This window comes from Ambystoma mexicanum, chromosome 14 (genome assembly GCF_040938575.1).
Source record: "Ambystoma mexicanum isolate Mex_15411 chromosome 14, UKY_AmexF1_1, whole genome shotgun sequence".
NCBI lineage: Eukaryota > Metazoa > Chordata > Amphibia > Caudata > Ambystomatidae > Ambystoma > Ambystoma mexicanum.
This window is the reverse complement of record NC_090940.1, coordinates 249,598,221-249,624,086: the sequence shown is the minus strand read 5'-3', so window position 1 is coordinate 249,624,086 and position 25,866 is coordinate 249,598,221.

Genomic DNA, 25,866 nt, shown 5'->3' with positions numbered 1-25,866 from the left:
CAGCCTTTTATACTTCCTGGGAGTAGTGATTGGAATCAGGTGAGCATGGTTGTGAAGGGAGGCCTGACTTAGCCAGGCCTCATTAGTGGGACAGTCTGATCAGAAAGGGGGGAGTCTATCATCTGTGTCCATGGTTCTCTGTAAATAATCCTCATCCTCTGAATCTCTCTCCTCCTCGTCCCAGTGGTTTTAGGGGAAAAGAGTGTGGAGGGATTACGGAAGTTGTAGTTTTTACAAAGAATACTGAAAAAACCTGGTGGGTTTTCATCAGGGTGAAACACGTAACTGTAGTTTTGTGTACAAATGGGTTGTTGTAGAGCACGGGGTGACATATGTACTTTCCTTCTCCCAGCTATCCAATGCTTCGCTTCCAGTTTGTTATCTGTTGGAATTTGGGGGGGGGGGGGTAATGGTATGATCTCTGACATGGTATATGCTAACAGAGGGAAAGTCGGGTAGTGAGGTGTTAATCCATGTCGTTCACAGTGAGTTGTCCGTGAGAAAGTGTCCGTGTCTGCAAGGGGGGAGGTTGAGTTTCTAGATACCCTACTGGGTAGGATGGGGAAAAGGTGTCATACGGTAGGGTGGATAAGGGATTCTTGGGGTCTACTTGGGAGAGTACCCTCCAGTTTCTCACATAAAGAAGAGCTTATAATACTGTTTTTTAGACAGCCAAAATAATAATCCCTTAAAAAAGCTAAAAGCTGCATTTACAAATTTGTAGAAATCATGATTTAAATTGATATCACTATGATTCATAAATAGAAACATTCCATCCATGCAAGACCTGACTGCATTTTTGATAACAAATTATCTTAAGCCATATCCTGCTAAAATCAGTATATTCAGGGCAGATTAATAAGAAGTATAGAAGGTCCTACACAGAGCCAATCCTGAAAACACGCATCCTAGGGCCCCATCCAACCATTGAACGCATTCCTTTAATTGCAAACATTTAGCCAAATCATGAAAAGAATCCCTCTGTGCTCAGGTTATTTAAGTGTTCCTATAATTCAATGGTCAACTGGTACCTGGTTCATCAAATTGCTTCTTCATAACGTCATGTACATGTCACACCCTGTTGCGTGCAAACTTTATCGGAACCCCATCGAAAGCAGAGATGCCGTCAAATGCTGGTGAGGAGACTATTCCTGCAGTGGCCTCTTTAATATTAGAGTTCACAATATTTTCTAGTTGGTCTCTTAAAAAGAACTGAGTTAAACTCACCCCGCCATGCTGTGTACTCTCAATTCTAGTCTCAAGGCATCAACATGGGTACTATGGGAGAGGTCCATCAGTTTCTTTAAAAACTTATTTTGGATAGCTCCAGAAAATTGGAAAAAAAGACCCAGATTTCACTATTGTACAAGAAGGACACATATGTTGTTGACTCCAACACTTAAATATCTGTCTAGTCTTGTCCCAATGAACCTGCAATCGAACTAGCACACTTTAGCTTGCAAAACCTCTCTTCACCACCATCCTTATGTCAGAGGGAATGGGGGGCAAATACCATTGATAGAATACAGCAAGCATAGAGATGATTAAAGGTATCCCTCACTGGCAAATGAGATGGTTGAAAGCCGTCAAGGAAAGAATTAATAAAAGTGGTGCTGGAGGTCAGAAATCCGACAAACCATCATTGACCCGAGCGCACCAGACTGCAGCTGAAGTTTGAGCATAAATTAGATGTATTAAAATCAGGAAACCCTCTGGGACACCAAGCCCATATAATTTGCACCATAAAACCAAATGGTCAAGCGAGGAGAAGGCTTTTGCAAGTTCTAAAATGACATAAACTCTACCCCTTCTGACCTTGAAAGACTTATCAATGAAGGCATTCAACACACTGGAAACTATTTAAAAACTTCAGTTCTAAGGTCATACGGCCCTTGCCATTTCCCTCTCTTTTCAACATCAAGCAAGCTGCAATCTCCTCCCTAGTAAAGACAACATGCTCTATGACTCCCTTGGGTGGTATAGGTAGTTTATTATACACAATGATACCTAGATTATTTACCTTTTCCAACATGGTGAATGGCGTACCAATGGGGAGAGTCAATTTGAAAAGTTGTGTTGCCAGAGTTGGGATCACAAAAAAGATAATTTCTGTCATAGAGGAATTAAGGCAGAGAATAGTATCTACTGTCCAATCCTGGATTCACTGGGGGGAGTTCAGTAATGTGCTGATATTGTTACAAGGCCCCAGGTTCAATGGTACCTGTGAATCGTCCATGTGTCATTGGAAAGATTTTGAGAAAAAATGTATAAAACATAACCATGGGATAAGATGGAGCCTTTTGGAAACCCACACTTTAAGGCAAGCATTGTTGAGGTGAAGCCTCCAATTTGAAATGGGTGCGATCATCCAGGCAGTTGGTAATCCACTTCAAGGCAGTCCCATGTATTCCCATCTCAGCTTTTAATCTTTGTATTAGTGTTGGCTGTTTGACTGCGTTGTACGTAGCTGACAAGGAGTACTAAAGCTGTTCTTACATTGATGGCAAGTGCCTTCAGAATGTCCTCTTTCATGAAAAGGAGACATGTTTCTGTAATTCTGTTTGAGGAATAACAACAGATGAGGTTCTCTTCACTTTTGAGGACCACTTGTGAGGCCTTTATATTTTCCAGTATTTTAGCAGTGAAAGACATGTTAAATATCAGTCTGCAATGTTCGTGTAACTCTGTACTCAAGTTTATTAGGTGGGGTGCTATGGAGGACTACTGCCTGATGTTATTGATGCATTACAGTAATTAGTTTCACCATGTTAGCTATGTTTTCCTTGATCAGGGTAGCTAGTTAGGCTCTACGTGATATTATTACGCCCTTCAGTTATAATGGATTTGAATTCTTTAAATGTGTGCCTTGGTTTAAGGCGGCTGATCCATCTAATTGTTTCTGTTGATAAATGTTGGCTTAAATTTTGGCAATTTTATCTGGAAATATTCTGGCAAGATGCGGTTTCCTTAGTATGGATATTCTTTCTTACATTGGTCCTACAGTAGAGCCTACTCTGAATTTCACCTGCCAGTTTGTCATTAGGTGACTTTTATTTTCACAATGTCTGTCTAGATTGCAGGCTGTCCTTTTAAGGGAGGCCATTTGGTCATCAAACCATTTATCATAGATTTTGATATTTTTTTTACATTTTATGTTTCTTTGGTGCAATAATATCTAGTGTCATAGGGGCTCATTTTCAAAGATCAGCAATGTAAGAAAAATTGATAAGACTTGCGTAAAGCTTTATTGAATTTTTCTTACGTCCCTGCTCATTTTACCTGATTTGTATGGAGGAGAGGAGGGGCAGAATGCAACTTGCATTTCTGTTACCTCCCTTCCACTCAGCTATACAAATCTAGCAGCTTTTGGGCAAGCACGGATTTTCATTGCAGCACAATTGCTGTGGATCCATTGTAAATGCTGCCTGTTATGCTTATGTGGCAGGCAGGGTTTACTCAATTTGCATGGCGGAGTGCAAAAGTGCAGGGCAAAAGGCTTGTACCCTTCGTTTTGCCCTGCACCATTTTACGCCGCAGTGCAAATGATGAAAATTCGGCACAAAGGACTAGCCTACACATATGTTTATGTGTAATATGTCTCTGCCGTTGAGTACTGAGAAACTCAAAACTCAAAAATGACGCCCATAGGAGCTCATTTTGCTCTTAGTCATAATTTTATAGCAATGTCCTGGTACATTTGCACTGAAGCGTAGCCAGGTCCCTGCTGTCAAGGTTTTGTCATTTGCACTGGGGGTGCAAAGGTAAATGGCAAAAGGCAGAGTACACGTTTTTACAACGCTTTTTGTTTGCACTCTGCAGTGCAAATGATGTAAATACTGCCTGACATGCTAGCAGCGTTTACTTTTAATTGTGAGTGCCACTTGTCATGCTCACAATTACAATTGAACCCCTGTCTAACATGCCAGCATGTCAGTCAACGTTTAATGTGTCGGAATAGAAACAATATTATTCCTCCTATTGTAATAATTGTATGTGTATTGGCCTACGCCAAGTTGTCTAACCATCATGTGCGAACAAACTTCACAGCAAGGTCTTAACCTTAGAGAAACCAATGTAAGCCGCCATCTTGGATTGAGCCGCCATTTTAGGTTCTCTTGTTATGTAGAAGTCACCCTGAACATCAAAATGGAGGCCAAATGACATTCTGAGTAAGATTCTGGCCGTTGTGACCTCCGTACAACTGAATAATGAATATGCCTGCAGGCCACTTGTCGGGGTCGCGAACAGAGACCTTGTCCTACTGTTGACCTATATGTAAATGTATTACTTATATCAGCGAAACTAATCGAAATGCATATATTAAAGGATTGACCTGGCAAGGAACCCTAAGACCAGAATTAAATATTTTGCAGAATGGTTAACCCGCAAGAGGGTTGGCCAAGGGCTGGACAAATTGTATAAAAGGCCCGGGTATTCCAATATGCAGTCTCTCTCACTAACACATCGAACCCTCATTGAAGTTCGTTATCTTATACTGAGAGCCGAATAGCGATCTGTTTGTCAATTGACTTGGTAACTGTTGTAGCTTGAAATAAAGCACTTTATGTTTCTTTGTAACCTGTGTTGGTGTGTTTCTTTTTGGGCTTCCCGGCCTCATATTATTTCTCTGTTTTCACAGTTGGCGCCCGAATAGGGACCCTCAAGATTGATGCCGGATCATTGAAGGATTGACGCAGGCTATCGAACCGGGATCGGACGGTGTGATACTACGGGCCCGACCGAACGAGACACGATACCTCGGCAGCGCTGCACGATCCGATCCTTGGACGATAGTCGTGTGGTCTGACACGGCATCTTGACGAGGGTCCATTTTTGAGGCGGGCAGATTTGTCGAAACCACCAAACACAAGGTAAAATTCGTTAGGTAAGTTCTTTGGTAAATCGTACGGTCCTCCTTAGGTTTGGTCAGGTGTAGTCGTGACCCGACTCTTAATTTAACCCTGACAATCTGAATTTGGCGTATTGTATCTGCAGATACAATTATTGACTGGTAACACCAATTTTTTGTGAAATGCCTGGGAAATTGTCTAGCTGCTTTAGGGCTCTGTTCAGCAGCGATGGACAATCTTTGGAATTTAGCCGCCCGGCACCACAGGAGGGGTCGCCGGCGTGTACTATGTACTGTAAGCATGGCATTGGAAGTATAGTATTTAATGATATTTGGCACAGACAAACCAGACATGCCTCCGAATTTCAGTGGCCAATCAATGGTAGTTTCGAGATCCCCCTTATTGAATACCTAGAATCGGTCTTGTTAAAAAAGAAGGCCAGACCTGCAGCATTTGATGTTTTGCAGAATTGGATAAAAGAAGCGTTGCAGCAGCTTAAAAGTAGGGATAAACATGCACGCCGTCATAAAACGAATGCCGAAAAGGCCTTGTTACATGATAAGGAAAAACATTCAGAGTCAGTCGAGAATGTGTTTAGGGCTTTCTCACTCGGTATCCAGAAAATCTATCCCTCTAAAGATTTTCATGTTTCTGAAGAATTTATTGATAAATTGTTAAACGAACGCAGGCCTGGTGCCTCTGCGCCATCTCCGTATGATCCTCTCCTTGGTGCTCTGCCCATTCCTGCTGTTATTCCTGCTGTCATTCCTGCTGTTAGTCCTGTTCCCCCTATACAACCTATTGTTCCTATTCCTCTAGTTGTTGTTCCTCCACCTACTCTACCACCCCTTCCCCTTGCGCCGATAGTCGCACCTCCATTGAATTTGCCCGCACCTCCGCTCCCGAGTGTTTCTGTACTGACTGAAGTTGATCAGGGTGCGGGGTCAAAGATTGCTACTCGAAATACTGTCTCTGCAGAAAAGAAACGGGAATTATTTGCATGGGCTAAGCATTGTATGGAGAGAGGTGATCAAGCTGATGTTTTCTCCACATTATCAAATATGGGTAATTTTCCCGAGAAAAATGTTTTTATTGAAGGTTTGGGGACTCATTTATGTGTAATGTGGGGTAGATTACATAATACAGATCTCCCACAAGGGTTGAGGGAACTAAATACTTTAGCGCTTTCAAGGGACACTGAGGAGAAAGTACATGGTCATGTTGAGAGGTTATTTGAGTATAGGAGGGACTTAGAAAGATTACGGGATGAGGATGGTGAAGACGACAGTACGTATGTACAGAAAGGTTCCTTCCGTGTCGTAAATCGGCATCTGAGGAAGTACGAATTTGTACCAAAGATGCGATTCGATGGATCTCGGATTCATCGATACAGCCGGATGAAGTATATGACACGTATAGTCAGTATGCAGTAGAAATGCAGAGGAAGGTGATTCAGGTAATGGTACAGTACCTGCAGGATGAATGTGTAAGGAAGAAGGTTAGTTGTCCTATAGAGTTATTGGGTATTTGTAAGAGGGCTTTTTCACCCGACACTTCTTCGGCTGCCTTAGCGCTCGACCTGGCTCTGTTGCTTAGTAAGCGATCGGAATTACCTATATCTCAGTTGCCAATGAGAGAGGTTCCTCCGACATTTGTCCCAAAGGTTGAGATTCCCGCTAACGTTGGGACAGGTGCACCCGCTGTGGACATCCCTGCACATTATGTATCGCAATTTGTTCACGTCTCGTTTTCGAGACAGGAAGTGAACACTATTAGACAATCAATTCCCGATATTAGGAAAAATCCAAAAGGATTCTACAAAGAGATAGAGTCCGTTTTACAGTCCTCTGTGTTCACCCTAAGTGATATTGACTTGCTATTCCCTGTACTCCTGCCCATAGATTTATGCAAGCAGGTTCGAACAATAGATGATGTGCCAGGGTTGGGAGATACGTGGGCTAACATAACTAGGTTTGATGGGGAAAGACCAGCTGGTGAGAAACCACCTCAGGTAATACTCACTTTGCCTGATAGAATTGTCGCAAAATTGAAAACCATAATTCCTGAGAAAAGAATTATTTGGGACAAGCTTATGGCCTGTGTTCAAGGAAAATCTGAAGGTGCCACCGAATTCTTTAATCGATTCGAACAGGTATTCTCTGACTTCAGTGGACAGGACTTGGGCATAGAGTCTGGGAAAAGGTTGTTTGTGGACAAATTTGTACGTGGATTGCTGCCTGACATCCAGTCACAGATTATGTCCTCTGAGAGAACTTGGCAGGCGAAGTCCCAATCTGAAGTTTTGCACATGGCTCAGTATTTTGAGAACCGTGTTAATAATGTAAAAGAGAGAATAGAGAAGAGGAAAGGAGATTTGAAGACTAAAGTATTGTTACAGCAAATTGTTAGAAATCCCAGAGGAGGTAATTCACAGACCAGAGGTCAGTATGTTCCGAAAGGGAATGTCCCCTTGGGTCCTGTGAATATTAATCAATGTGCCTATTGCCGCAGGAAGGTCATTGGCGTGCACAGTGCCCCGTCCTTCGACAAAGGTCAAACAATACATTTGGGAGTATGGGTAGACGACCTAGAGGTCGTCCCGGAGTGGGGGGCCCTGATAGAGGTCAGTTCTCGCAAGATCCTCAGCAACCTTTTTCACGGGATAATCAGACTTTGAGTGTGGACACGAGAAACATATTTGATCACCCTTCAGCTGCCTACCTTTCTGAAGGGCTTCCTTCCGATGACATTTTATTTCGTTAGGATTGCCCGAAGCAGGGTTTGGAACCTTCATCTATTCCCGTTAGTCAAAAAGGTCCCTACGTTGAATTGTTAGTGGGGAATAGGAAACATCAGTTCTTGATAGACACTGGAGCACAGAAGTGCTCCATTGATCATTCTCGAGTTCCAAACATTCCACTGTCAGGGCAAACTAATGTTTCTGTAGGGTTTTCTGGCATACCAGTTGCTTGTCCGGTTTCTTCTCCGGTGCCTGTTTCTTTGGGTCTCTTTACAGACCACTGTCCATTCCTCTTGACTTCAAACTGTGGAGAGAATTTGCTGGGGTTAAATCTGTTGAAGAAACTAAATGCAGTAATTCATTGTTCCTCTGACGGAGTGCGGCTGACGGTTTCATCACAGCAACTTCCCAGTTCTCAGTTTTTGACTCGACCATTGCCTCCTGAGTTTAGCGTTGTCCCGGAATGTTTGTGGGAGGTTGACGACAATGATGTTGGGGTACTATAGGTTGAACCCATTAAAATAGTTTTGAAACATGGAGTTAAACTACCACGCATTCCGCAATATAAAATATCAGTTGAGGGCGAGCGCGCTTTGAAGTGCATTGTCTCCGATTTTGTGCATCGTGGAGTGATCGAAGAGATTGCAGGTAGTTTATGTAACAGCCCTATTTTACCCGTGTACAAGAAAGGCGACAATGCAATCCCATTTCGTTTCATAATTGATCTACGCGCTATTAATAAAGTTGTCGCCCCACAATTTCCAATTGTGCCTGATGTGACAACGATACTAACGATGATCCCTGCTACAGCTACGCACTTTAGTGTTGTGGATCTGATGAATGCTTTCTTCAGTATTCCTATACACAAGGAGAGTAGATATTTGTTCACGTTCACCTTGGGGGGACGTTCGTTTACATTTACTCGTGCACCAAGCATTTATAGTAGGGCTTTGAAAGAGCAGCTTGACACCCTTGAATTGCCATCTACTTGTACACTGCTTCAGTATGTCGATGACTTGCTTTTAGCTGCAGATTCTGAAAGTGCTTGTAAAGAAGGCACTGTATTGTTGCTTATTCATTTGGCTGAACATGGTCATAAAGCTTCGCTTAAGAAATTTCAATATTGTTGTCAGGAGGTCGCCTATTTAGGCTATCTCCTGTCAAAGGAGGGGAGAAGATTGACACCTGAAAGAATAAAACACATTTCTGGCATGTCTGTTCCAAATACACAGAAGGAAGTCAGAGCCTTAATAGGTATGGCTTCTTACTATAGGCTGTGGATCCCGAACTTCTCACTAGTGATAAAACCGATGTTGGCCTTGACGAAGAAGGGCATTTCTTCACCGCTGCATTGGAAGTCGGAACATCAACGATCATTTGAGCTTCTCAAAGCCATGTTATGCTCTGCACCGGTTCTGGGTACTCCAAATTAAAATAAGGCCTTTGAGTTGTTTGTGCATGAATGTGATGGATGTGCTTTGGCTGTGTTAACACAGGAACACGGAGGGAAGAATAGACCGTGCGGCTACTACTCTTCCGCCCTTGATCCTGTCGCATGCGCTTTGCCAAGATGTTTGCGAGCTCTCGCTGCTGCTGCGTCTGTAAAACAGAGTGAGGGAATGGTCCTAGGCCATGATTTAACCCTGATGGTACCTCACTCTGTAGATGTCCTATTGAATAAAACCCAAACACAGCACCTCACCTCTGCACGGCTGACGAGGTATGAATTAACTTTGTTTGCCCCTCACATTCAAATTAAGAGGTGTTGTGTTTTTAATCCGGCTGAACTCCTACCTTTCCCGCAAAATACTGTTTGCGGTGACGAAGAATCACATGACTGCCTGTATACTACTGAACAGGAAACGAAGGGCAGGATAGACCTTATAGATACTCCTTTGGATAATGCGGAAGGGGAGCTGTTTTGTGATGGCTCCTGCTTCAAACTCCCGGATGGTACATCTACAGCTGCCTATGCAGTTACTACTTTGAGTACGGTTGTTGAAACTAAGAGAATCCCGCATAACTCTGCGCAGGCCGCAGAGATTATAGCGTTGACCCGAGCTTGTGAACTCTCCGAAGGGCATACAGTAAACATATATACTGATAGCCAGTACGCCTTTGGGGTGGCTCACAACTTTGGGAGGCTCTGGTCGGAAAGAGTGTTCCTAACCTCGCATGGGACCAAGATTCAGCATGGCCCCCTGATAGTGCAATTGCTCTCGGCACTCGCGCTCCCTAGTCAGTTAGCGATCATGAAATGTGCAGCGCATCGTAAAGTCATAGATGATGTGGGAAAAGGGAATGCTTTTGCTGACCAGATAGCCAGGCAAACGGCCACAGACCTTAGCGCAGACATGTATGCTCTAAGAGAAACAAAAGATGCCTATGTAATGGATGAGGGTATTGGGTCTGTACGAGATATCCAAGCTGATGCCACGATAGAAGAGTCTAAAAAGTGGGCCGAAGGGATGGGGAAACTAGATGAAGATTGGTGTTGGGTGGATACATCTGAAGGGAAATGGTTGCTCCCTGATTCATATGTGCTGGCGATGGTTACGATGGCACACGGTCCTATGCATGTGTGTGCTCAGTAGATCACGAAAATGTTAGAACAAGTCTGGGTAAATGATAAAATTTTGAAGATCGCGCAGTGCTATGTCCGAAATTGTATGATATGCTTACTGCACAATGTGCAGAAGGGGACAGTAACTCCAAGGGATAGTTTTGGGCCTCCTTCTGTTCCCTTCGAGGTCATCCACTTTGATTTTATTGAGATGGAACGGTGTAACAATCTAAAATATGTCCTTGTGATCATTTTTGCTTTTAGTAAATGGGTTGAGGCTTTCCCCGTTAAGGATGCTACTGCCATGACCACTGCGAAGACTATGGTAAAGGAATTCTTTCCACGATTTGGGCTGCCAAGAGTAATTTGGTCGGACAACGGTCCCCATTTCGTTGCAGCAGTAATTTTGCAGATATGCACAGCGTTACACATTGAAAAACGATTTCACTCGGCTAGACATCCTCAAAGTGCTGGGTTGGTAGAGAGACATAACGGTATCCTAAAGAATAAGCCTGCTAAAACATGCGCCGGCACCAAACTGAAATGGCCGGATGCCTTACCTATTGTGTTGTTAGCCATGCGCGCCACACCTCAAACTAAGACTGGGCTCTCTCCATATGAGGTAGTGATGGGGAGACCTGCTAATATTTGGGGTCTTCCGAAGCCTAAAGCACTGAGAGAGGTTGAAAATGTATTGCTTGTAGACCACTGTAACCAGTTGACTAAAAATCTGTATCTCATTTATCATCAGGTTCAATCAGCTTTACCTGTACGGTTTATGGGCCCAGGGCACAATATTCACCCTGGAAGTTGGGTCCTGGTGAAGGCCTACGAAAGGTCTTCCTGCCTCGCGCCTCGCTGGCGGGGACCCTACCAGGTGCTGTTGGTCACCCAGACAGCAGTGCGGGTGGCTGGAAAGAAGCATTGGATCCACGCTACGCATGTCAAGAAACTTCCTCACCCGACGCGACACGTTACAGAAGAAGTAGAACCCCTCGCTGATGCTACAATCTCAGATCCTGAAGTAGCAAATAGCACTGTGAGTGTGTCGGAGAATCTCTCTGAGCCCGTGGAGTTTGGGGAACAGTCCATTTTGTCTCCACACTCTTTGGAAAGATCACTTCCGGAAAGCGTTGTTTCAAGTTCTGCGACTTCCGTCGCCTCTGATACGTTGCTTCCCTTAGGAAGTGACGTTACCTTATTTCCGGATCAAACAGTACCGGGAATCACCAGGTACGACCTTCGACGAAGAAAATAGAACTATGGCATGGGTTTTGCCTGTGCATCTAGAAAAGAAAAGAGTCATTGAGAGTTTTGTTCTTGCAAAAGAAAGTTTTTGAAAAGAAAGGGATTCTGCTGGCTAGGGTTGGGGAAGGACTAAGAAGTCACGCGACCATAGAGTCGCCAGCAACGGACATTGGGGTCGTTGATTGAGAAACTACAATGCCTGCCACCTCCACCGCTGCTGCTCGCATTGGACCTGTAAATAAGGGGGTGACCAACTCGGACAATGAACAATGTGCCTGGGCCCCGAAAACGTATTGTTGTGTTGTGATAATAGTAATTGGAATTTGTATAGTTACTGCCGTGGGACTCTGGTACTTCAAAGAAATTTATCCTCTAGAGCCTCTTCTGCCAATTGAAATTGTACCTACTGCTTTGACTCCCTCTGTAAACCTTCATACTTTGTCACCTAGGGACTGCCAGCATAGACGAAAGTACCATAATAACACTTTAATGATAATAATGAATTCAACGCATGCCATTTTTAATAAGAGTAATTGCTGGATCTGCACCCATTTACAGCAACATGGGAACAAGGGGCTAGGATGGTATATTCACCCTTTACCTTTAACGACTGCTTGCTATGTCTCTCTTAGAGCACTATTCTTTGGCCGTTGGAATGACAGCATCTCAGGGAACTTTGATGGAACTATTTTAAATAATTTTGAGAAACGTGAATTGACTCCCCTGGGATGCTCGCTTTTTGCAAATAGAAGTAAGCCTAATGTTGCTTCTATTAGGCCATCTGATAAACTGTCTCTTCCTTTCCATACTCTAATTTCCTTTAAAATGGCTCCGATAGGCAATAAGGACGCTGTGCCTCCTTCCTACTCCATTAACCATAGCACCGATTCAGTCCCCTTTTGTGTACAAAGAAATGGCACTCGGTTAATGGGAGATTTTGAAGGTTGTGTGAACATTGTAAATTTGACGGGAGAGAACAGGCCTCTATATGTAGGGGGGCCTGTCTATTTTGTTTGCGGAAGTACAGCATTTCCCTGGTTGCCCAAAGATTGGCAGGGAACCTGTTATTTAGGAATCCTGTTACCTGGGGTATTCATAGCTAGTACATTGGAAGTTTCTAAGGCTCGCCCACGGCGGGACGAGAATGGAGATACCCCTGGGCAAATATTGGGAGATATAACAAAATCAGTTGTGCCATTTTGGGGACAGATAGCAAATTCTGAAAATATTAGGGGACTAGCAAAAGTACTGGAGAGAACCATCAACCGGACCACGGATATTCTCTATAATATGACACTGGAACAGAAAGCAATAAGATTGGTAGCGCTCCAAAACCGGATGGCATTAGATGTCATTCTGGCAGAACACGGTGGAGTATGTAAATTAGTGGGCTTGTTGTGTTTTCGTACCAGATTCCTCACCGACAATTTTCAAAGCAATACAGAACTTGCACGTCCTTAGTTCTGAAGTGCATGTTCCTGTGGGAGATTGGAGTATTAGTGCTTGGTTCTGGGATTCTCTATGATCCTGGGGTTGGAAGGTGCTTTCTGTTATACTGGTTATTTTGGGAATCCTGTTATTCCTTTGTTGCTGTATCCAATGTCTATCTAGTATGTGTGCAATGTTAGAGGGATGTTGTGCTCAGGCAGTGAGGACGATAGGGCACAAACTGTATGCCCCAGATACAGCATCTAAAGAGTTTGTCTTACAAGAGGTTCTGATGAACGACCTAATGGCTATAGATAATACAGATAATGATTCAGGATGTATGAACGACAATGCATGGAGTTATTTACAAAGATATTAGAAATGATATTAGCACTTGGCATAGGCCAAAAGGAGGGTTTGTCGGAATTGAAACAATATTATGCCTCCTATCGCAACAATTGTATGTGTATTGGCCTACACCAAGTTGTCTAAACATCATATGCGAGCAAACTCCACGGCAAGGTCTTGACCTTAGAGAAAGTAATGTAAGCCGCCATCTTGGATTAAGCCGCCATTTAAGGTTCCCTTGTTACATGGAAGTCACCCTGAAACATCAAAATGGAGGCCGAATGACATTCTGAGTAAAACTCTGGCCGTTGTGACCTCCGTACACACGAATAATTAATATGCCTGCAGGCCACTTGTCGGGGTCACGAACAGAGACCTTGTCCTACTGTTGACCTATATGTAAATGTACTACTTATATCAGTGAAACTAATCGAAATGCATATATTAAAGGATTGACCTGGCAAGGAACCCTAAGACCAGAATTAAATATTTTGCAGAATGGTTAACCCGCAAGAGGGTTGGCCAAGGGCTGGACAAATTGTATAAAAGGCCCGGGTATTCCAATATGCGGTCTCTCTCACTAACACATCGAACCCTCGTTGAAGTTCGTTATGTTATACTGAGAGCCGAATAGCTATCTGTTTGTCAATTGACTTGGTAACTGTTGTAGCTTGAAATAAAGCACTTGTATGTTTCTTTGTAACCTGTGTTGGTGTGTTTCTTTTTGGGCTTCCCGGCCTCATATTATTTCTCTGTTTTGATAAATGTTCATTGTGAACACTGCTTACCATGCAAGCGTGGAAACAGTTTTCACAATAAAAAATATATGCTGTCTGCATCTATTTGTAATTGTAAACACTGCCTTCAATGCGAACATTACAGGCAGCGTTTACAGTGATTTCCAAAGGAAACCACCTGGTGTTTGCTGGTGTAAAAAGCAGGAGGATTCCATAAAAAGTCAATGGTTTCATACCAGATTGAACATTTCATGCTGGCGTGACACCAAATTGTTTTTGAAGGTGCAGGGCAAAAGTGAGAGGGAAACAGAACTCCTGTTATGTCCTCGCCCTTTGCCTTCAAAAACAATGACAATTCCGCATAGCATTAATGGAGGCATTAAGAACTGTTTAATACATATCTTTAAAGCCTCAATTTACGCTACAGAGGCTTCCAAAATGAGTTCCATAGTGATTGTTATGTTATGTTTTTCTAGTAACAGGGTGCAAATGATACTAAGATTATTGTGCTTTTTGGCCGGTGTGACATTTTTCACAACATCTTGATTGTTGACTTGGTTCATTTGTCTGATATGGATATGATGTTTGGTTGCTTTTTTTGGTTAGATTATTTATGTAATGGCTGTGCCTATCACATTCATTTAGTAGTAGCTGGTAATCAAGCTATGGTAGTTCCAAAGTGTGGTCTGATGGAGCTCTAGCTCAGATGAGTAGATAATGTCAAAGACATGGCATTCTTTGTGTGTAGGCTTGCTAATCCAGAGTTTACAACCTAATATTAAGTGAACAGTGGGTCAATTATTCTTGCAGCATTATGCAGAAAGGTGTGACATGGTGGATGGTCCAAAGGATCGGTGGAGGGGTGCAACACTGGTTAGTTTACCTTCAGAATGGTTGTAACAGTGGATGAAGTAAAACATGTGCTGACTGGTCTAAGCAAGCAGAAACCTCTGGGGATAGATGGTGTAGTCTCAGATATCTTCAAACATGAGAAAAACCTATGGGCACCCCTCTTAATGGTGGTCTTCAGTGCAATCTTAAGAACTGTCTTAGTTCACACAACTTTGAAAATGTGGTTAATTGTTCTCATAATAAAGAAAGCAAACAGATGTTTCCCATGTAATATAGGCAAACTGCCATTTTACCAGTCTCCTCCCAATTTTTTATTTTAGTAAATTAGTAAACGCATCCTCCTAAGATTAATGGAATGGATGGAAGAGAAGATGATTTATGTGATTCAGGTTTCAGAAGGATTCTGAGTACAAGATATCATGTCTACATGTACCTCTACTGTACTGAAGTATGTCTTTGGTGATAGGATGAAAATATATGCAGTATTCATGGATCTATCGGCAGCATTTGAGCATTTATATCATCAATTGTGATTGGGCATGCTGAAGTCAATGGCTATTTCAGCTACAAATTTTGATGGAATTGCATAATAATGATAATGTAGCCCACGTAAGATGCAGACCTAATGGGGAATTGACTGATGGATTTGCAGTTAATAAGGGAGCTTGCCAAGGCTTTATGCCTCAACCTCATTTAACTTATACACAAATACATGTTCAGGTTTTTTTAAGCAGAATTACCCTTGAATCCCTGATAATTTGAAATAGGCAAATCGCTGTCCTTAGTTATGCTGATAACCCTGTTTTACTGGCATAGACCCAAGCCACCCTAAACACGTTAGTCTCAACATTTAGAAACAATATGTTTACCAATGGTATAGAGATGATTTTGAGGAGCCAAATATTATGGTATTTAAAAAGAAAACATGTAAACTAAAGGCAAGACTATGGATGGGAAAGAATTGAAAAACTTTTGTAGTTGTATATATTCCGGTAATACAATTGATTCATTTTGCAGGTGGGAAGACTTCGTTACTAATCAAGTCTTGAAAATGTCGCAGACAAAAGGAGCGATAAAGGCATTATCAAAGATTATTTGGGCTATTGGGAGGATTTTAGGTATACAGAGCAACGACTGTTCTAATCAGGCTCTATGTCACAGCTATCTGGGGTATTCTTTAGCATGTACTAATGTGCTATAATTTCAAAGCCATTTCTGATGGGCCTACCATGGCGGGCTCTGACCTATCTAGTTCACAGAGAAACAGATATCTAATAGAGGTAGAGCTGATCGTGATGTGGTCCAAAATATTAATGATTAGGTAGCATTAACAAAACTGTGGTTGTTGTTGGAACAACATAGATACGAGTTGACATGGCTGAGGATGGGAATGTTGCAGATATATGACCAGCCTGGAAGATTGAAAACAAGGAGACAAACTCATTTGTTCTTGTAATGTGGAAAAAGAAACTTGACAGCTCTTTATCTTCTTTTGCCCTCTTTACAAGGATATCAATAGTGCTGCTCTGGTGATCATAGGGAGACAAATGCATAGTATTATTATATATTAGAAATATATATTCAGCTCTGAATCTGACAATGAATTTCAGAGATTCTTTTTCCATCTGGTTTGTTGCTTCATTTTTTAGTGAAGAACCGCTGGACAAGGGAAAGCATATTAAATAATCTTTATAACATGTGGGCTAGATTTGCTGTTTACTGCCGATGATCTGGCATCTTGGTATAAAGAGTTGTCACCTTTAGGTTGTTATTGTAGGGTAATTGTTGAATCTTCAAACCATTTTCTGTTTTCTCTGACCCTTAATTAAGGAATAAAGGTTGAATTGATTGATCTCCCACTTTGTCCAGTACAACATTAATATTGTGAGGGATGCAATAGTGTTTCTTAAAGCGTTGTCTAAACTTGATGCAATTTCATCTTTTGCAAATGATCTTGATGCTTCTTGGTCTAAACGTGATAGATATATGAAAAGGATCTCTTTTCAAATATTTTAAAATTATTTTGTAGTTTTATGAAATGTATTTTTCTGGCAGCTGATGTTATGAATGATATGAATGATGTGCTGTTTTATATTGATGTCATCTTTTGTGCTGTTTTACTTTTATGGATCATATTTTGTCCAAGTAGAGCTTTGTTGTAAGTTAAAGAATGAATTTAGTATGTATGTGCAGCAGACTATAAGACTAATCACTTTTCTGTCTCACACATGGATGCCATTTTAGTGTTTGTGATTTAGTCGGTGGATTATGTTTTGTATTCATTCGGATTGGAATTGTGGCATATTTGGTAGATACTAAATGTTTTAAAATGCATAATGATTGGTTTATAATGGGTAGGGTAATATATATATGGTGGACATTTGATCTTTTAGGAATGTATATGACTGTTTTGTAACTTTATGGATTATTCATCAGGAAAAAGTTGTATAATGATGATGATGTTGATAAAACCCAGATGATTCTTGGTCTGTGTGAATCATATGCAATTTGGATTATCTGGTGTGTCGAGCCATAAGTGAATATCCCTTATTCCGCAGAGTCCTTGGTGTCTGGGAAGCTCTGCCTGTGATTTACCTTGTGAGGGTCCCTGCAAGGGGTTAACTTTTTGCCTGGCGAGGAGGAGGCGGGTTTACCAACACAAAAACCCCCGGAAGCGCGGAGCGCGCGGAGTCCGCAGAGTCCTTGGTGTCCTTTGTGGCATTGGGTGTGGGAGCAGTCCGCTCTTGCTGCTTTTGCTGCCTGCGCTGTCCTGCACTGATTTGCTGAACTTCAGCCCTCTGCCCAGGGATTTTCATTTCATCAAACCTGCACGCACGCAAGGTACGATGTTTGCTGTAATCTGTGACTTCACTCGTCTTCCATTAAGGCTTGCTGGTGGGGCGGGGGGGAGAGACGGACTACGGCAGCTCCTCGAGCTGTCAGGCGTTCCCCGTCCCCCAGCCCCTGTGACTTTTGTACAGTGTATCTGTGAGCCCCCTGGGCCTTGGACCGGCTCTACAACCCTTGTTATTGTCTTTGCGTTCACAATCCCAGTTTATCTATTTATCTGGAAACTTCTTTTGACTTTGAGGAGGAAGAAAAAGTTGCGTTTTAAACCTCTGCCATTGACTCTTGCAAGGGTGGTAAAGCTTTTTGCTAACCATAGGTTTGGGACCTTACTTGCCCTTACCTGTCTAGGTCTTTCCACCACCCATCTACTCATTCATTATTTATCCATGGATTGGGGATTGTGAACCCCCGTGCTTTAGTTAGTACGATCTTATTTTCTATCCCATGGTTCTAATTTTGTATAATATTTGCTCAATTGCACCTAATCCATTTTAATATTTATATATATATATATATATATATATATTTATCGTATATTACTTGTGGTTTTTATAAGAGTGTAATTTTCTTTTTATATTGTTTAGTACTTAGTGCTTATTTCTGAAGAGAGTGTGAGGGGGCTGCGAGATTTCCTTTTCTCTCCCCCTCTTCTCCAACCGTTGCCTTACCTTTGGTTTATACTGGCTTGTCCGGTTTTTTAGCCTTTCTTAATTTGTTTTTTTTAGGAGCCGGCCACGGGGTGAGTTGCCGTCTTAATTCTACCCTTTTAATTATTCTATTCTATGGGGAAGAGAAAAGCAGGAGAGGGAGGGGTTGGGGTCGCTAGTAAAAGGGCGAAAAAACCTAAAAATGTTACTTCTACCCAAATCACCAAACCCCCAAAAGCAGCAACTAAAGCCAAAACCCTACCGAAAAGTGGTGTAACCCCATCCCAGAGATCCTTGGACTTCTACATGGATGCCATGGCAAACAAAATAGTTAACTTTATGAATGCGGTTGAACCCGCCTCTAGAGAGGTTGTTCCCCGGGGCGAGGGACTGGGCTTGGAGGATATGAATGGACAGGGGGATGTTGATAGGGGCATTATGTCTAGGGGGGATGCAACTGTCTCTAGTGCGGTGACGCCTCCTCATTTACTGTCGCAACCTATGCACCCCGTTGAGGGGGCCCCCAGAATTAATGGTAGGATCTTGGCAGAAAGGGAATCTGGGTTACTAGACTGCTCCACCGCTAGTGAGAGCGATAAAGAATGGTTGGAGGCCTTACTGGAGGAGAAGCTTAAGCCTTTACAGCTGTTGTTAAACTCTTTGAAGGGGCTTAAAGAGGGGGTTTTAACCACCTTGGCTATTATGGATGACTCCATCAGGGCTATATCTCTTAAACTGTCTGACCTGGCCGTTATTGTTGAGGAAAGGGGTTTAGAGGACTGGCGGTGTAAGTGTCCACCAACCGCCCCCTTATCTAGGGAAACCGCTTCCAATGGTAAGAAGGATATACCTCCACAAGGGTGCTGTCAGGAGGTGTTGATCATTGAAGACCAGGACGACGTACCAGGGGCCAAAAAGAGGCCAAACGGGCCTGTGAGGGATAGGGAGAGTGATGAACAGGAAAAAACTGTAAGTGAAAAGGGGCTGGGGAGTGGGTTGGGGACTAATACAATCCTGAACCTACCCCCGGAAGCGGTCCCCTTTGTAGGGATTATTACTGGTCTGCCCGGGTTGCCAACAGGAAGTTTTGAATCCACTCTTTCCCTGATTAACAATGCCTCGCACTGGATCAATTCTAATCTGATGGGACCTAAGATTGACCCCAAAATGATTCGTATGGCCAGGCGTGTGGGATGGGTGGGAAACAGACCTAAGAATCTGAGGGGGGACTGTGTGGTAATCACCTTTTCTGATGCTCAGATCACGGGTTATCTTCTGAATACCAACTTAGCCCGGGGCCTTAAGCCCAATGGCAACAAATTGTCCATTAAATTACTCCCTCTGGAATATTTCTATATCCCTGGCAGGAGAAGGAAGATGCCGATTCAAATTTTGGGAAGTAGGCAAGATGGAGGTTTTGGAGATCCAAATATTAATCTGAGTAGAAAGTTACCGATTAATAGCCCCCTGGTCGGTTGGAGTACAATCTCTTCCAACAAGGGCCAGCGTAATGCCCCGGTAAAGAACGTTCCAGCACCCTTGCCTCTGGAAAACCATTTCGAGATCTTGACGTCCTGTGAGGATGTGGAATGACAAGAGGTTGTAACCGAGGCCGGGGTAATGGTGTCGACCCGTTTAGTATCCCACAGGAGTTTGGCCATAGACAGTCTGCAATTGCGCCTGCTTTCTTGGAATATAGCCGGCGCAACGAGGAAATTAAAGCTGGGTCCAGTGATGGAACTCCTTCAAGCTAACTCTATAGTCCTACTTCAAAAAACCTGGGCTCTAGAACTCCCACACCTAGATGGCTTTATTTCGTTTGATATTCCAGCCAACAAAAAACCGAGAGGTAGACTCTTTGGTGGTTTGTGTATTTTGATTAAGGCTGCTCTGGAATGTGGGATTGAGTTGATCCCAACAGCACTGGACTTTTTGCAGGTTGCGTCTCTAACAACTAGGATGGGGAAGGTAATCTGCATCATCAACTTTTATAATAGCCCTCACTTTTCTGATTTGGAGAGACTATCTAAGGTCAAAAGGTTCATTGAGAACCTGTTGTCCAAGGAAGGCAGGAAGTTCACCTCCTGTATCTGGGGTGGGGATTTCAATCTAAAAATGGGGGGGGGTTGGACCTGGGTGTTCTTGACCCCCTTGAGGATTAGGCAGAGAACATCCCGCCTAGGAGTATGAGAGATGGGAGAGTTTGCCCGAAGGGTCTTCAGTTTAACTCCTGGTTGCTGGAATGGGGGTTCCGTATTGTTAATGGGCGAAAGGCACCAGACATACCAGGGGAGGGAACGTTTAAGAATCACCAAGGCTGTTCAACAATTGATTATTTGTGCATCTCAGTAAACCTCTGGGAACGTGTTGTGAGCTTTGAGGTGCAGGCGGACACCCATAGCGACCATCTGCCCATCTGTCTTACTCTTAAGGGCTTGTTGGGGGAATGGGAATCGCTGGCCATAGCCCCCAGCCCCCGGCTGGGAGTACCCTCGGGTTCTAGAAGAATTAAATGGGGTACCATCTTAGAGGAGGGGCTACACCATTTTTCCTTAAGGGAGAATAACTCGCTTGTGATGGACATATTGGGCAATCATCAATCTGCACATGTAATTGTAGAGAAATTTGTAGAATTATTGGCTGCACTAACATCAAAATTCTCTAAAATTATAAAGGCCATTGGTAATGTATTAAAAAGAGGATGGTTTGATGAGGCCTGCTAAAATGCAAAGAAATCGCTGTTGAGAACCCTGAAGGACCCAATTAGTTGCAGATCGAAGATCGCACAAGACAGGAAAACCTACCAACAGGAGATAAAGAGAAGGAAACTGGAGATAGAACAGGTAGCCTGGGAAGGTTTTTTGAATGCCACCATGAAGGGGGATCAGAAGGCTTTTTGGGCATTTGTAAAAAGTGGTCCGGAGGGATGTTGGTCCAACGTGGGGAGTGGCACCCATGTGGAAGAAGGGGCATGGTTGGTGCATTTTGGTAGTCTATTTGGGTCTGAACATTCAGAGGTCGAGTCAGACTTTAGTGGCCCCTGTCTGACATTTGAGGTGGAGGAGATTGCTAAGGCAATCAGGCTTCAAGAACATAACCCTGCCCCTGGCCCGGACATGATACCCTCAGATCTGTTCCAGGACACAGTTGATTTGTGGGCCCCACTTCTGACCGTGGCGTTTAATGCTTGTCTAAAAGCGAGGAAATATCCTCCCTCGTGGAAGAGGGCAATAATATTCCCTATTTTTAAAAAGGGAGACTTGTCTAGCCCCGGTGCATACAGGCCAATTTCCTTGCTAGACTCATCGTTCAAACTTTTTGGGAGAATACTGCTGGCCCGAATCGAATCCTGGCTTGTGGAACAGTCAGTTCTCTCCAACATCCAATTTGGGTTCCGCCCTGGAGTGGGCACTACAGAACAGAGCCTTAACTTGTATTTGCTGGTGGCTAATTCTGTGTTTTGTCGGGGCGAGGCTGTATATCTAGCTTTTATGGACCTAAGCACTGCCTTTGATAAAGTAGATAGAGCTAAGCTCTGGGCAGTGCTTAGGTCCTTAGGGTGCCCAGGGGAAATTTTACAGGCTCTGGTTGACCTCCATACGGATAATGAGGCCTGTGTACGCAGTGGCTCTGGGGGGCACTGCACGGCTTGCTTTCAGGTGGGGTGTGGTGTGAGGCAGGGTTGTGTACTGGCCCCCATTTGCTTCTGCCTTTACATTAATGGCCTCTCACAGGACCTGATTGGTATATTGGCTGACTTTCTAGTTTTGGGAGGAAGGGGGTTCCCAGTATTGGCCTATGCTGATGACACTGTCCTTCTTGCAAGAACACCTAGGGTCCTACAGGTATTGATTAATGCCTATTCAATGTTCATGGACAATTTGGGCTTAAAAATCAACTCTAAGAAATCTTCAGTAATGGCGTGCGTGGGTAGAAAACGTCCTGTGCCCATGAAACCCATGCTATGTGCAGGTGAAATCATCCCCAGAGTTAGGACTTTTGATTACCTTGGAATATGTTTTTCGGAGGCCTTAAATGGTAAAGACCATGTGGCCAAACAATCTGTTAAGATGAGCCAACAGATAGGCGGAATCTTTCGATTTATGTCGAAGTGTAGGGGCCGGCCTCTGGATGTGATCCTTAAGATCTATGGTACCCAAACGGCGGCTTCCACTTTGTACCGTGTAGCTATCTGGGGCTTCCAGAACGCGGCGGAAATCCAGAGTAAGGAGAGCAAATTCTTTAAAAACCTGCTCGGGCTCCCGTCCAGTGCATCTGGAATAGCCGTCCACAGGGAGTTGGGTGTGGAGTTTTGGGAAGATCAGTGGGCGCTGGCCCCTCTTTTATTTTGGGTCAGGCTGTGGGCTAATGAGCATGCTGCCTTGTGTCATACTATTATTCGCACTGTGCTAGGCAAATGTGGCTGGAAAAAAATCCCTTGGCTAGCGTATGTCTTTTCAACTCTGGGTGAAGCCAACTTAGGTGCCCTTTTTCCGCCTTATACTTTTTTGTCCAAAAGTGAGGGGACTGTCTACTAAGCCATGCTGGGTGAATCCATAGTAAGAAAAACAATTTTGCTAGAGTATGGCCATAGAAACGGTGAACTTCACTCAAGCATTAGCTGCCTAACTGGAATCCAACCTTACTTGCTTTGGAGTACGTTAAAAAAGGACAGGTGGTTGATTACGAGGGCACGGTTTGATTGCCTTCAGCTGCAAGGCAACACTCATAAGTGGAAGGGTTTTCCCGACTCAGCGGGCTGCCCGGTTTGTGGACACTGTAGAGAGAATCTCTTTCATTTGCTATTCTTCTGTACAGGGTATGCAGGTATACCCTGTACAGAAGGGTACCCTGATTCCTGCCCTTAAGAAGTCGATGATCCGCACACACAGGGCTGCTCTTGTGTTTCTTTTGAGTGCCGAAACAGTTTACACCGCATGGGCTCTTTTGACGTTCTTTAAAAGAGCAATGTATTTCAGAAATCGCATTCTGAAACTGCAAGGTGGTGAAGGTCTGTAAGAAAACATTATAGCACTCGTAATGGGTTAAAGCATTCTGTACTGTTTTTTGTTTGAACCATCACTAAACTATCCTTTAATGTAGCCCATGATGAGGTAACCATTCAATTGCTAATTGTATTTGTATGCTGCCTTTGGAAATGTTTATCGATCCTATTTTTATGGAATTGCAATTTTAAGATTTTGTAATTTGGATCAGTGTAATAATTGTGTTTACTTGTCGTTTAATGGTTGCTTTACACAACCGAATAAACTTGTTTGACTGACTATTACATGGATTAAATGTGAGATGGAGTTCATACTAGAGATTAGCCCTGATAATTACTGGGAGAAGGAGGGGTTGGTACCTAGAAGGTAGTAGACCACAATAACTGTCATGGAGACATTATTGTTGATGTAGTATTTGTACACTCATTTTTCAAAACTTTAAGGGAGGTGTGTCCACCTGGGATAGCCTTAGTCTATCAAGGCAGACAAGGGCTACTCCTACTCTTCATCTATTAGTTCTATTCCAGACAAGGATTTTATAACCAGATCGTATTATGTATACCATGACTACTTGGTAATTGCCAGTGAACCAAGTTCTTATGATTCCTGGTAAGTCCATACTGAACTCTTCAATGCAATGGAGGGCATTATTTGCATTTTTGATAACTGATTTACTGTGCCTATATGTATAGATGTGATTTCTGATTTCTTATCTGTGGGAGAGAGTATGCATTTTCAGGGAATTAGGCTGGTAGATGTAATAGGTGTCTTTTATAGTAGAGAAGGCTAGCCTGGAGTGTTTAGCGGCTCACATATTTGTACTGCCTCTGAGGTTATGTACATTCCACCTTGAAGGTGCTTTCTGTGGGTGTTCCTAGATTGTTCACATTGGTTGATCTATTTACTTTTTTAGGGGTAGGGTGCTTTCAGGTTTAAGGGTAAGTTCTTACTGTTCTTGATTAATATGATAATTATGGATAGTCTGTCATCAAGCATAGCATTGGTTGAATTTTTTAGCCTGGAAACTAACAGTGCCCTATTATTTGAGTTTGTGGTCAGTTTTATTTTTGTGTATAGCAGGATTGTTTTGTCCCACCATATTCCTGCATTTATATGGGTTTCAGACAATTTACTGAAACAGGGCTTCAGTGTCACCTGCAAGAGACATAGGTGATGAGTAAAAATTTGAATATCAGTGCACAGTTCTTTTTTTACTATGGCTCCAATACAGTCAGCGTAAGGGATGGCTGGGCTATTATGAGTCCATTATTTTTCAAAATGTGTGCATCCATTTTAAGAGGTCATCTCAGTAAGGATGTTTAATGTAGTTATAGTTTGTGAGGGGACTAAGGTGATTATTATCCATTTCAACTAATGTATGTTCCTGAGATGCCATGGGCCCAGTGGAGGTGAATGTATGTAAGGGGTAGTGTAATTTGTCAAGTTTATCAGATAAACATTATATACACTCACAGTAATACAAGAGCTAGAGGGCCAGACCCAATATTTTAATGCAGTTCAAATGCAAAGTAAACATACCATCAATAATATAGGGCCTTAGGGGTATGATTCAAAGTTTTAAATGCAGGTGAGATGCAAATTAAATAAAAAAGCAATAATAAACATCAACATATACACAATACAACCAAGTATGCTGGCTTGTGATGACAGTCCGCATGCAATATAAATGTACAATGTAATTAAACAGGGATGAAGGGGTGTGAGAAACCTGAGGGCGTCCACCCATCTACTCCCCTTGGATCCCTTTCTCAGGTGGCCAGGGAAAGGCCATTGCTTTTGGATCCCATCCCTGGGGGTGGAGAAGCGAGAGAGGATCACCTGTAGGGTGTTTTGGGATTGGGGAGAGGACGGCCCTGAGGCAGATGCGGTAGTTCCCCTTCCCATTCCATAATGAACCCATAGTCCCAGAAGCCTTTGTGGGACTTTGTTACCCCATTTCCTTTGATCAGAGTAGCATCAGGAAGAATGATAATTCTCGATAATTCTCGAAGACACAGAACGAGAGTGAGAAAGAGGAAGGGGCCCAAAACGAGAGACATGGTATCCCCTTTCCCCATTGAGAACCAACCTAAACTTCCCCGACCTTTATAGGCTATTGTAAGCCAGCTACCCTCATTTCTCCTCATGTGACACTTAGCAGTACCAAGATGAGGAAGAGGCAACTAAGAGTGATGGACACTATGCAAATTCACCACTTTAGTACTGAGATGAGGAAGAGGTGACCAAGAGTGATGAACACTATGCCATTTCATCACATTAGTATCGGGACAAGGAAGATGCCTGCAAAGTTTTGCAAAGGTCAGGCATGTCCCTTTAATCACAGTCAGGCAATCTCAATTGAGAAAAAAGCACTCCTGCAACCTGTTAAAGGGTTGCAGGTGTACAAAATGAGACGCAGAGAACACCACAGGGAGCAACAGGGAGGCTGTGTGAGGGAGGCCAGCAGGGGAACTTGTTTGACAGGAAGCTACCCATTAGAGGGAACTGCTGTGAGTAGGTCTGCCATTTGCAGAACGCTGAGATGCTGGAGACTGTAGAGACAGGGGCAGACGTTGGACCCCTAATATCAAAAGCGG